Here is a 14,756-nt window from a genome sequence, read left to right as displayed (position 1 = left end):
AGGAGCGGCGAGGACTCTCGCCCGGGAAATCACGAGTACGTTCGTGTCAGGAGCGGCGAGGACTCTCGCCTCGGTATTCACGAGTACGCTCGTGTCAGGAACGGCGAGGACTCGCCTCGGTGTTCACGAGTACGCTCGTGTCAGGAACGGTGAGGACTCTCGCCTTGGTATTCACGAGTACGCTCGTGTCAGGAGCGGCGAGGACTCTCGCCCTGGGAAATCACGAGTACACTCGCTATTCTGCCGGAGAACTCTCGGGCTGGGCGACGACTCGTCTATCTGCGACGAGACGTCGGAAGGAAAAGGTGTCTCTAGCGAGTCGCACGGCGCCTTATATCGGCCGCCCGTACGATTCCGGATCGTTCCCCTCCCGTATTCCGTGGCATGGAATACACATGACTGCCGCATGCCGTGCGCGCCGAGGCGGTCCTTGCCTCCACGCGCGCGCCGCGTGCTCGCTCGCTCCTTTGTTTTCCCGCTCGCTCGCGGTTCTTTTCGCTCGCTTGCTACTCCGTCTGCTCGCTTGTATCCGGCGCAGGGTGCATGACCCGGGGTCGACATGTATTTCGCGTGGCCGGATCAGTAACGATCAGCGTATCGTTACAAGATAAATGTTGGAAGAGTCACCAAGTTTTCCTTAAATATCTCAAAAAATATTAAGCAAATAAAAAATGTTTCAGACAAAAGTTGTTCAAATTAATTGGTAGAAAAAGAAGATATAATAAAAAGTTGGGATTTTCATTTATAAAAATTGATGGTCAGTGAATATCTTGAAAGTGGCACCATCTATTAACAAAATGCTATCGCTGTCTTATATCCCTCTTCAAGTCAAACAACTTTTGTCTGAAACATTTTTTTTACTTAACGCAGTGTTTCTAAAGCGTGGTCTACAATGGCCGTAAGCAATAAGAAGAAAGCGTGAACGGTAAGAAATGGACCAACCACAGTTAATTATTTTTGTCATAATCGACTGTGATTGGTTTATTTCTTACGATATTTCAACAACATTATAGCAATATCCTGTGATATTGTGACAATATTCCTACAACATCATAACAATATCCTCGCAATATTTCTGCGAGACTTATGCCTAGGCTTAAATATTTCTGCAATATTGTTGTCATATTTATGCAATATTTTAGTAATATTCCTGCAACATTTCTGTAATATTCCTGGCAATATTGCCGGTGCTATGTGGGCAGTAAATTATCGGTCATGGTTGTGACTTAGTTCTTCGCATTGGCATAAATTTGCCACTATTGCAATTAAGAAATACATATCAGATAAGTAATTAATATTCACATAAAATAAAAGATTAAGTATCCATGTATAATCAGTAATGATAGATGTTGAACCGATTCTTTCTTTCGATTAATTTTTTGTTTCAGCTTCCCAGCTATTCAAGTTCTTGCAGAATATTAATAGTTGAAGGCCCACTTTCCTGTAAAGTAAGATTACCAAAGTCTAAGGTTACTGTGTCCTTGAATGCGTCCCAGTAAGCAAAGTTGAATCACATCCTAACGTCAAATATCAGAGTAAGATGTGTTACTAGCAGTGTAATGACAGATTAATGCATCAAACTAAGAATAGGTTAGTAACATTGATGTTTACTGTCATATCATCAATGCTTTCGACAGCTGTATTCGAAATTTTGTTATCACTATCATGTAGCGTACTGACTGATATATTTTTCTTATCTTTTAGGAAACAGGATGTTTTGCCTATGTTTGCCTCTGCAAATAAGGTTATTGTGATTTACGGCCAAGAATGATGAACTTTTTCCCAAAAATTGAGGATCGGTCCTTAAAGAAGACAACTACTAAAATTAGTAAAATGAAAAATAAAAATCATATGAATGGAAGATGCAAGAGTCACGAGAAGTCAAGGATCACAAAGAAAATAGAAAGTAAGAACATGTTATGTTATATGTTTATTTCTTCTTTTCCTATTAATTTTGATAATTCATACAAAATTAATAATAAATCTAAATCTGTGCTTTCATCAATTTTGGCCCAAATATCTTGTACTATTTCTTCTTTTCTTTTCAAGGATGAATTAAAATCGGATCTTGTCCAAAATGTTGGGTTCCTCATCATGTTATGAACGCTTCTTTGATGTTGTGTTAAATTTTCTCTAATACATAATATTAAATTGTAAGAATGCTAAAAATATTCTGGCAATAAATGCAATAGAGTGCTTAATAATATACCTAAAAATGTAATGATTGTAGAATGTTTATGAAGACTTTCCTTCAGTTCTCTATTATGTTGCTCACTTATATTGTTTGTTTTATGTAATTGTTTATATACGCAGAACGAATTGGGTTTAAAATTGTTCAACCATGTTTCCTTGTAGTAATTACAAAAATTCACCCAAATATGTATGTATTTATCAAAAATAATTTTGTTAATTACATAAAAACCTTCTTCTATCAGTGATTCTGGCAACAATGCTAACGATATTAATAGTTTTGTTGCATTCCATCCTATTTCTTGTTTATTGCCTTTTAAAATTTTATGTTTCCTCGCATTATGTATTAATGCCTGTAAAGAGAAAACAATATAAGGAAAATTAAAGTGCATTTCATGTCTCTTATTATGTGCATTTTTATCTTTTATTACCTGGCTGTAGTGAAAAAAGCAGCCAATAACTTTTGCATTAGGGAATGCTGTCTTGAGTGCATTTTGCTCCGCTCTTTCAAGATCCGATAATATATAGTTTGGTTTAATATCTATAATATTAAAAATTTTTTTTAAAACATCTAAATAATTCGGTCTAAATGTCGGTGGTGCGACCTTCCATTATTGCATATACAATAGGGTATGTCTGAAATTTGAGAAAAAAATTTAAGTTGTTCATATATTTATATTGAGTGTCTTTTGCAATAATATAAACTAATTATTATTTAATGCATATATTTTTGAATTCTTTTACTTACTCTGTCATTATTTCTAATAACTAATAATCCATAATTGACTATTATTATTGTGCAATTGAGGCACCGTTGCGAAGGTATCGTCCACAAAAATAGTTAATTCATTTGTTAACTTTTTTTATACTTTTTATTATAAATTTGTCAATAAAAATGACAGCCTTAACGTCATTATTTTTAATAAACTGTTTCTACATGAAACGAATGTGTTTCATTTATTTTTAATAGATCTTTCCATTTTTCATTTTTCAAACTGATACTCAGGTCTGTTAAATTTTGTGGAGTCTGTCCAAATCCTTTCTTCTTTTTCGCGCGTTCAATAGATCTTTCGACATTTTTAATATTAGTAAATTGGAGCAAACTATCGTACCTAAACGTTAATTCAAAAATTATCAATTAAAAATTGTATCTAATTTTCCTTTTAATTTTAAACATCTTAAGTATAATTTTCATCTTAAGCTTAATGTTTTCTGTTTATCGTTTTGTACTCACTTTGAAATAATTGTGTTTCTTATTAATCTTGTAGATTTAAACTGACTTGATGTTTCTATTTCTTTTCTAATGTCTGATAATTTAAAATCTGGTTTGTTATGATTATGACTTCCCTTTATCGTAACGTAATCACCGTTTTCTATTTTTAAACGTGCTGTACACCTGAAGTTTCTATTTTTTTGAAAACTGCATTCATAATATCTGTAATAAAAATATTCATAAATACAAAACATCAAATTCAACCTAGTGAGTTTCTATGCTGATTAATTAAATAATTATTTAATTTTTACAGAACAAGTATAATAAAAAAGAAGATGTACCCAAATAGCAAATCCACGTCATTTAGATGCCAAATAACTTGGATCTGTTATCTGGTTAGTATATAGTTAAAGAAGTATTAAACATTGGAGTAAAAAAGTTATTAAATTATTTCATTGAGAAAATACTATATAACACAGCATTTTTTGCAATTAACAGTCATAAAAATTAATAATGTTACTCCAAAATATTTCGTTACCTTTTGTCTTCGTAAGATTTATTAAAATAGAAATGATATCCATGATGAATCAATTTTGGCTGTTGCATCCTTATATTATTATTGCACTTATTTGGATGTGACATCTCGGTGAAATACAGAAAATATGCAAAATAATATTATTTTGCATATTTAATGAATTATAGAACAGCCAAAATTGATTCATCATGGATATCATTTCTATTTTAATAAATCTTACGAAGACAAAAGGTAACGAAATATTTTGGAGTAACATTATTAATTTTTATGACTGTTAATTGCAAAAAATGCTGTGTTATATAGTATTTTCTCAATGAAATAATTTAATAACTTTTTTACTCCAATGTTTAATACTTCTTTAACTATATACTAACCAGATAACAGACCCAAGTTATTTGGCATCTAAATGACGTGGATTTGCTATTTGGGTACATCTTCTTTTTTATTATACTTGTTCTGTAAAAATTAAATAATTATTTAATTAATCAGCATAGAAACTCACTAGGTTGAATTTGATGTTTTTGTATTTATGAATATTTTTATTACAGATATTATGAATGCAGTTTTCAAAAAAATAGAAACTTCAGGTGTACAGCACGTTTAAAAATAGAAAACGGTGATTACGTTACGATAAAGGGAAGTCATAATCATAAAAACCAGATTTTAAATTATCAGACATTAGAAAAGAAATAGAAACATCAAGTCAGTTTAAATCTACAAGATTAATAAGAAACACAATTATTTCAAAGTGAGTACAAAACGATAAACAGAAAACATTAAGCTTAAGATGAAAATTATACTTAAGATGTTTAAAATTAAAAGGAAAATTAGATACAATTTTTAATTGATAATTTTTGAATTAACGTTTAGGTACGATAGTTTGCTCCAATTTACTAATATTAGAAATGTCGAAAGATCTATTGAACGCGCGAAAAAGAAGAAAGGATTTGGACAGACTCCACAAAATTTAACAGACCTGAGTATCAGTTTGAAAAATGAAAAATGGAAAGATCTATTAAAAATAAATGAAACACATTCGTTTCATGTAGAAACAGTTATTAAAAATAATGACGTTAAGGCTGTCATTTTTATTGACAAATTTATAATAAAAAGTATAAAAAAAGTTAACAAATGAATTAACTATTTTTGTGGACGATACCTTCGCAACGGTGCCTCAATTGCACAATAATAATAGTCAATTATGGATTATTAGTTATTAGAAATAATGACAGAGTAAGTAAAAGAATTCAAAAATATATGCATTAAATAATAATTAGTTTATATTATTGCAAAAGACACTCAATATAAATATATGAACAACTTAAATTTTTTTCTCAAATTTCAGACATACCCTATTGTATATGCAATAATGGAAGGTCGCACCACCGACATTTAGACCGAATTATTTAGATGTTTTAAAAAAAATTTTTAATATTATAGATATTAAACCAAACTATATATTATCGGATCTTGAAAGAGCGGAGCAAAATGCACTCAAGACAGCATTCCCTAATGCAAAAGTTATTGGCTGCTTTTTTCACTACAGCCAGGTAATAAAAGATAAAAATGCACATAATAAGAGACATGAAATGCACTTTAATTTTCCTTATATTGTTTTCTCTTTACAGGCATTAATACATAATGCGAGGAAACATAAAATTTTAAAAGGCAATAAACAAGAAATAGGATGGAATGCAACAAAACTATTAATATCGTTAGCATTGTTGCCAGAATCACTGATAGAAGAAGGTTTTTATGTAATTAACAAAATTATTTTTGATAAATACATACATATTTGGGTGAATTTTTGTAATTACTACAAGGAAACATGGTTGAACAATTTTAAACCCAATTCGTTCTGCGTATATAAACAATTACATAAAACAAACAATATAAGTGAGCAACATAATAGAGAACTGAAGGAAAGTCTTCATAAACATTCTACAATCATTACATTTTTAGGTATATTATTAAGCACTCTATTGCATTTATTGCCAGAATATTTTTAGCATTCTTACAATTTAATATTATGTATTAGAGAAAATTTAACACAACATCAAAGAAGCGTTCATAACATGATGAGGAACCCAACATTTTGGACAAGATCCGATTTTAATTCATCCTTGAAAAGAAAAGAAGAAATAGTACAAGATATTTGGGCCAAAATTGATGAAAGCACAGATTTAGATTTATTATTAATTTTGTATGAATTATCAAAATTAATAGGAAAAGAAGAAATAAACATATAACATAACATGTTCTTACTTTCTATTTTCTTTGTGATCCTTGACTTCTCGTGACTCTTGCATCTTCCATTCATATGATTTTTATTTTTCATTTTACTAATTTTAGTAGTTGTCTTCTTTAAGGACCGATCCTCAATTTTTGGGAAAAAGTTCATCATTCTTGGCCGTAAATCACAATAACCTTATTTGCAGAGGCAAACATAGGCAAAACATCCTATTTCCTAAAAGATAAGAAAAATATATCAGTCAGTACGCTACATGATAGTGATAACAAAATTTCGAATACAGCTGTCGAAAGCATTGATGATATGACAGTAAACATCAATGTTACTAACCTATTCTTAGTTTGATGCATTAATCTGTCATTACACTGCTAGTAACACATCTTACTCTGATATTTGACGTTAGGATGTGATTCAACTTTGCTTACTGGGACGCATTCAAGGACACAGTAACCTTAGACTTTGGTAATCTTACTTTACAGGAAAGTGGCCTTCAACTATTAATATTCTGCAAGAACTTGAATAGCTGGGAAGCTGAAACAAAAAATTAATCGAAAGAAAGAATCGGTTCAACATCTATCATTACTGATTATACATGGATACTTAATCTTTTATTTTATGTGAATATTAATTACTTATCTGATATGTATTTCTTAATTGCAATAGTGGCAAATTTATGCCAATGCGAAGAACTAAGTCACAACCATGACCGATAATTTACTGCCCACATAGCACCGCAATATTGCAGGAATATTACAGAAATGTTGCAGGAATATTACTAAAATATTGCATAAATATGACAACAATATTGCAGAAATATTTAAGCCTAGGCATAAGTCTCGCAGAAATATTGCGAGGATATTGTTATGATGTTGTAGGAATATTGTCACAATATCACAGGACTATTGCTATAATGTTGTTGAAATATCGTAAGAAATAAACCAATCACAGTCGATTATGACAAAAATAATTAACTGTGGTTGGTCCATTTCTTACCGTTCACGCTTTCTTCTTATTGCTTACGGCCATTGTAGACCACGCTTTAGAAACACTGCGTTAAGTAAAAAAATGTTTCAGACAAAAGTTGTTTGACTTGAAGAGGGATATAAGACAGCGATAGCATTTTGTTAATAGATGGTGCCACTTTCAAGATATTCACTGACCATCAATTTTTATAAATGAAAATCCCAACTTTTTATTATATCTTCTTTTTCTACCAATTAATTTGAACAACTTTTGTCTGAAACATTTTTTATTTGCTTAATATTTTTTGAGATATTTAAGGAAAACTTGGTGACTCTTCCAACATTTATCTTGTAACGATACGCTGATCGTTACTGATCCGGCCACGCGAAATACATGTCGACCCCGGGTCATGCACCCTGCGCCGGATACAAGCGAGCAGACGGAGTAGCAAGCGAGCGAAAAGAACCGCGAGCGAGCGGGAAAACAAAGGAGCGAGCGAGCACGCGGCGCGCGCGTGGAGGCAAGGACCGCCTCGGCGCGCACGGCATGCGGCAGTCATGTGTATTCCATGCCACGGAATACGGGAGGGGAACGATCCGGAATCGTACGGGCGGCCGATATAAGGCGCCGTGCGACTCGCTAGAGACACCTTTTCCTTCCGACGTCTCGTCGCAGATAGACGAGTCGTCGCCCAGCCCGAGAGTTCTCCGGCAGAATAGCGAGTGTACTCGTGATTTCCCAGGGCGAGAGTCCTCGCCGCTCCTGACACGAGCGTACTCGTGAATACCAAGGCGAGAGTCCTCACCGTTCCTGACACGAGCGTACTCGTGAACACCGAGGCGAGTCCTCGCCGTTCCTGACACGAGCGTACTCGTGAATACCGAGGCGAGAGTCCTCGCCGTTCCTGACACGAGCGTACTCGTGATTTCCCGGGCGAGAGTCCTCGCCGCTCCTGACACGAACGTACTCGTGATTTCCCGGGCGAGAGTCCTCGCCGCCCAGCGGGACTGAGATTAGGGGCGGAAGCCCCGACGGCCGAACGATTTCGCACGTGCGACGATTTTGGACGTCACGGGAGCACGACGGCGGAATCCCGGCGACGGGCACGACGGCCCGCCTGAGCGAAGAAACGCGAACAACGAGCGAGCGATCCCCGTACGGACGCGACCGCCGTGTCGTCACGACCGGAAGTCGTGCAGCCCTGGTCAAGCGACCCGTTTGCGCAACAAATCACCGCTGCCGTCTCAGCCGATCTCGGCATCTTCTATTTTACTACATCGCTTATTTTATTTAATAAAGCATTATTAACACGCAAGCAAACGCGTCAATTGAGCACGATCCCTTCCTGCCTCTGGGTTCCGACAGGCCGGATCTCGGCGGAGCCCGATTCTGCACCGTAAGCAGGAAGGACTTGCGAGGACGCACGCTAGGCGTCACATGGCGCCCGAACAGGGACCGGTATCTTGCTCAATTGTAAAGAACCATGCCGAGGTGGGTCTGTTTCCTAAATAAAGAAACGGTGAGCAGGCTCTTAGAAGAGCATTAGTTGGAGACGCAAGGGTCGCTTGACGAGCTTCGTAAGCGATTCAATACGTTTATTGTAAAAAACCCAGGATTGGAATTCAAAACCCCGCTCGACCTCAGTAGTTTCACTGACGTTCCACCGACTGCGAACGTGGCCGAACCAGAGGAAAATTGTCCGCCACACGACGCGATGAACCTCCAGCACGAATCTACCAATGTCAATTTACCTCGCTTTGCTCCTCATGAGGAGATCGACGAGACCATGGCCGACCCGGGAAGGATAATGAACTAAATACGAAAATGGGGATGCCATTTTGATGGTCGAGACCCGTGGGCGTTTTTGGAGCGGGTAGAGGAACTGAGTCGTACATATGGGTACCGGAAGGAGCACTTTCTGCTCGGGCTACCGGAGATGCTCAACCACGACGAATGGACGCAATGGCGGGACTTCACCGACGCGGTAAAACAACAATATCTGCCGAATCGATATCGCGCTCAATTAGAACGCGAAGCGCTGGATCGGCGACAAAAGACGGGAGAACCGTTCCAGAAATATGCCACGGCCCTCCTCACTCTGATGCGGCGTGCGGGAGGTTTTACCACCCGACAGTAAATCGAGCGGATCTACGATAACATGGATCCCGCATTTAAACTATACATCCGGTTGGTCGATGTGACCACCCTAGCCGACCTGCAAGCCCGAGCTACCGAGTACGAAGCCATTTTGCAAGAGCAAAAGAGCCGGGCTAAAGCTGACCGGCAGCTAACCGTCGCAGCCATCGAATACCAACGAGACGAGTGCTGTTGGAAATACAAACAACGCGGACACACGCGTTTCCACTGCACTCGTCCATCGCGTAAATTTTGCTCCCAATGTGGGAAAGACGGAGTCTTGACTCGCCAGTGTCATCCACGAGCGGGAAACGAGGAACGGACCGAGTAGAGGGTGGCCGCGCCTCGGTCCGCCAATGTAAAGTTTATTACACACCACGGCCCCACATCAAGGTACGGGTGAAGGACGCCTCGATCGAAGCCCTGGTTGACTCAGGATCGGAGGTTTCCTGCATCAACACCGCCACCGCTGAACTGGCCTGTGACCGCGGGTTCCGGCCCGAGAATACGCCAGGAGGAAGTCCTGTTGGCCGACGGAGCCGTGTGTACCACACCAGGAGACATGTGGCTCCCTGTCCAATTTGGAACCGCCTACTACCGCCACAGATTCCGCATCTTACCCGAGCTAAAGAATGCAATGCTGATTGGGGTTGATTTGCGGCGGAAAACCAAACTGTGGCTTCCGCCACCGCCTCTCACCGGGGGGACAACAATATAGCCGATATGCGAAATCCAAATAGGGTTGCAACAAAGCACCCCCGCCGAAGGTGGCCGACTGGAACAATTCCTCAGCAAGGAGTTAGCCAAGTTCCAGAATATTAGGGGCCCCACGCCTCTGCTCGAACACCGCATATACCTCACGAAAGAACAACCGATCAAACAGCGATACCGACCACGAAACCCCGCGATGCAACAAATCATCGACCGGGAAGTCGACCAAATGTTGCAAGACGGGGTGATTGAACCAGCCAGGAGCGCGTGGAGCTCCCCAGTAGTTGTAGTCCGGAAAAAAAATGGCCGCCATCGGTTCTGCATAGACTTCCGTAAGGTTAACGAGGTTTCCGTGAAAGATGCCTATCCGCTGCCACAGATTACCGCCACTCTGGATAAGCTGCGAAGAGCCAGATATCTCTCAACACTCGATCTCAAGAACGGGTATTGGCAGGTGCCATTGCACCCGGATAGCCGACTGATCACTGCCTTTACCGTACCGGGCAAAGGGCTGTTCTAGTTTAAGGTGATGCCTTTCGGCCTACATTCGGCCTACATTCGGCGCCCGCCACGTTTCAGCGGTTATTGGATGAGGTCCTGGGCCCAGAACTGGAGCCTTCCGTATTAGTGTACCTCGACGACATTATTGTCATTAGCCGTTCCTTCAATGAGCATCTCCGGACGCTTGAGGAGGTGTTCCGCCGGCTACGAGCCGCTAGACTCCGCCCAAACCCCGACAAATGTCGGTTCTGCGTACAACAGCTCAAGTACCTCGGGCATGTCGTCAACCCAGAGGGCATACACACCGATCCGGAGAAGACACGCGCCATTATCGAGTGGCCCACGCCGACCACGGTTAGGAAGGTGCGCCAATTCCTGGGCCTGGCCTCGTGGTACCGACGGTTTGTACCTAATTTCGCCAAGATTGCGGCCCCGATCACGCGCTTAACACGGAAAAACGTCGCGTGGCGATGGAGCACCGAAGAGGAGACCGCCTTTCAAACCTTGAAATGTACACTAAGCTCCGCCCCGATTCTAGCGTGCCCCGATTTTACACGACGATTCATCCTACAAACCGACGCCAGCACTCAAGGACTAGGGGCGGTGCTATTCCAGCGATTTCCGGAGGGCGAGCGAGTAATCACCTACGCCAGCCGCACCTTGAATCAGGCATAGAAAAATTATAGCGCCACCGAAATTGAGTGCCTGGCGGTCCTTTGGGGGGTGCGACGTATGCGAGCCTACTTGGAGGGGTACCAGTTCACCGTTGTTACCGACCATCAATCCCTGCAATGGCTGCAAAAACTGGACTCGTCCACCGGGAGATTGGGGCGATGGGCCTTCGAATTACAATTGTATGACTTCGACAGTATCGCAAGGGGCGACAGAATATTGTTGCCGACGCACTATCTCGCCGACCAATGATCAGTGAAATGGCGAACTACGTGTTCCTGGTATCGTCGCTTGCGGGAAAATAAATTACGAGATCATCCCGAGGAGTATCCCGATTTCATGTTCCAGCAGGGAAAATTGTATCGGCATCTTTTACACGACCTGGATCTTAAAGACACTCCGGCCGCTTCTCAATGGAAACTATGTGTACCAAGAGACCAACGCGCTGCCATCCTGGCCCAGCATCATGATGCCCCCACCGCCGGCCACCTGGGAATCACCAAAACGATCGCACGCATAGCGCCCAATTATTACTGGCCGGGGATGTTTAGGGACGTCGCCCGGTATATACGCAAGTGTGCGTCCTGTCTGGCACATAAAGTGGCACAGAGCAAACCGGCGGGACGCATGCATGCCGCCGTGGTCAAAGGGCCATGGGAGCAAGTCACTGTGGATCTGGTGGGACCACTTCCGCGCTCCGCCAAGGGCCACCAGTGGCTATTGGTGATGCAGGACTGATTTTCAAAGTGGGTCGAGTTGACACCCTTACGCAGGGCCACGGCGGAGGCCGTCGCCACGGCCCTCCGGACCGACATTTTGTACCGACATGGATGCCCGAAGAGTATCATTTCCGACAATGGGACTTAATTCCGCTCCCAATAGGTCGCCCGACTATTGCAAGAACATGGGGTACACCACCAGACCACCCTCGTGCATGCCCCTCACTGTAATCCTGTGGAACAGACTAATCGGACCATAAAAACCATGATTTCGCAATACGTGGGTCAGGACCAGCGGCGATGGGATGAGAAAATTCCCGCGTTACGATTCGCGTATAACTCCGCCTGGCACGAGGCAACCGGTTTCACTTACCTTAATTATGGACGCGAACCCGAACCGACGCGATTGGGGCAAGAACAGGAACCTGCCATACCGACCGGTGACCAGCTGTTACGACAACTACACGCGGCATTCGACGTCGTCAAGATAAATCTCGCGCGCGCTTTCCAGAAACAAGAAAAACATTATAATCTCCGTCGACGCGACTGGAAACCGCGGATCGGGGAAACCGTATGGAAAAAGGAGTACCCGTTGTCAAAGAAAGCGGAGGCTTTCAATGCGAAACTCGCCCCCCGATACTCCGGACCATACACGGTTCAAAAACGTATATCCCCGGTAATTGTAGATTTAAAGGATGAGCGAGGACGTTGGTACAGGCACATACATATACAAGATTTGAAGGCAGTAAACGTCGACAAACACGAGGCCATGCCATGATTACCGAAAGTAAAACACGAGGCAAACAATAGAATCCACACGTATATAAGCGACCGCACATCCGCGCTCATCCTATTTGATCAAAATGGAGCTCCACGCAATCGAAGAATTCTTACGCGAAATCCTGGCTAGCGCTCCGTTTCACCGCGTGTGGCAAACGATCGGAAGCGACACGACGCTCCGGACCTCGGCGACCGAGAGCAATCCTCAGCCGACCACGCCGCAAGTCAACCAGCAAACCGCGGGGACGCCACGGGAACAACCTCGCGCGATGCCCCGGAACTCGGCGACCGCGGGTAAAGAAAAACCGCCGAAAACAGGGAGTGTGCAGCCGACGAGCGGAGCAAAAGCACGAATCGAGCTCATTGACTTGTTCGGCGACGATCTCTCCGACATCGACCACGAAGCGAACAAGCCGAAAACGGCACCTGTCACCAGCCAGCCAAATGCCGCAACAGCCAGCAAGGCTCCTGTCAATCCGGCCACCCAGCGCCGGCCTACGTGCCCTCGGCCACCGTCGACCACGCAGAAGCCAACTATCACGGCTATCCAAATTTTGCAACCGGGTGTCCGGCCACCGACTAGCAACAGACGATCGGCCCCGTGCCACGCCGATGGCACGACCAACCAGCCGACCATCACTACGGGCCGCTCCACGGACCAGGCACCTAAGGTGGAGGCCTGCTACGGGGGCATGGCAATCCAGCCGTCACCCACCCCGCCGACCAGCCCGAGGACGGTGCAGGAGGCCCAGCGTCGCCCCCCGACCAGGACCGACCCGACCACAGCGGCGTTTCGCTCTACCTGCACTCCACCGAGCCTGGTCGCCTTGGCCCCTGGTCTTACGGTTATCGTTCCGTAGTACGCCCGCTACCGGTCACGCCGATACAAGGCACGAATCGCCGGAGGACAGTGGCTCATACGATATAACACCGATTTTTCAATAAGGTCTGTAAAGAAAATAAAATAGAACTCTTGTGCATTCGAAAACGCACGTTTCCGAATCTCCTTTCTTTTCCCCGCGTGAACCAGGGGGGAGATGTAACGATACGCTAATCGTTACTTATCGGGCCACGCGAAATACATGTCGACCCCGGGTCATGCACTCTGCGCCGGGTACAAGCGAGCAGACGGAGTAGCAAGCGAGCGAAAAGAACCGCGAGCGAGCGAAAAGAACTGCGAGCGAGCGAGAAAACAAAGGAGCGAGCGAGCACGCGGTGCGCGCGTGGAGACAAGGACCGCCTCGGCGCGCACGGCATGCGGCCGTCACGTGTATTCCATACCATGGAATACGGGAGAGGAACGATCTGGAGTCGTACAGGCGGCCGATATAAGGCGCCGTGCGACTCGTTAGAGACACCTTTTCCTTCCGACGTCTCGTTGCAGATAGACGAGTCGACAGTTCTCCGGCAGAATAGCGAGTGTACTCGTGATTTCCCAGGGCGAGAGTCCTCGCCGTTCCTGACATTAGCGTACTCGTGAATACCGAGGCGAGAGTCCTCGCCGTTCCTGCCACGAGCGTACTCGTGAATACCAAGGCGAGAGTCCTCGCCGTTCCTGACACGAGCGTATTCGTGAATACCGAGGCGAGAGTCCTCACCGTTCCTGCCACGAGCGTACTCGTGAATACCAAGGCGAGAGACCTCGCCGTTCCTGACACGAGTGTACTCATGAATACCGAGGCGAGAGTCCTCGCCGTTCCTGCCACGAGCGTACTCGTGAATACTAAGGCGAGAGTTCTCGCCGTTCCTGACACGAGCGTTCTCGTGAATACCGAGGCGAGAGTCCACGCCGCTCCTGACACGAGCGTTCTCGTGAATACCAAGGCGAGAGTCCTCGCCGTTCCTGACACGAGCGTACTCGTGAATACCGAGGCGAGAGTCCTCGCCGCTCCTGCCACGAGCGTACTCGTGAATACCAAGGCGAGAGTCCTCGCCGTTCCTGACACGAGCGTACTCGTGAATACCGAGGCGAGAGTCCTCGCCGCTCCTGACACGAGCGTATTCGTGATTTCCCGGGCGAGAGTCCTCGCCGCCCAGCGGGACTGAGATTAGGGGCGGAAGCCCCGACGACCGAACGATTTCGCA

The 14,756-nt window shown here is 43.6% G+C and overlaps 1 long non-coding RNA gene across 1 annotated transcript; it reads left to right on the top strand.

The window, feature by feature from the left end:
* Positions 1–1,450: 1,450 nt before the first annotated feature.
* Positions 1,451–2,068, top strand: LOC112590212 (uncharacterized). Its single transcript, XR_003114058.1, has 3 exons — positions 1,451–1,590; positions 1,705–1,906; positions 2,050–2,068. It is a non-coding gene; the product is annotated as an uncharacterized LOC112590212 (long non-coding RNA).
* The last annotated feature ends 12,688 nt before the right edge of the window (positions 2,069–14,756 follow it).

This window comes from Harpegnathos saltator, unplaced genomic scaffold (genome assembly GCF_003227715.2).
Source record: "Harpegnathos saltator strain DR-91 unplaced genomic scaffold, Hsal_v8.6 scaffold751, whole genome shotgun sequence".
Lineage (NCBI taxonomy): Eukaryota > Metazoa > Arthropoda > Insecta > Hymenoptera > Formicidae > Harpegnathos > Harpegnathos saltator.
The sequence above is the reverse complement of the archived record's forward strand: the minus strand, read 5'-3'. Positions and strand labels throughout refer to the sequence as shown.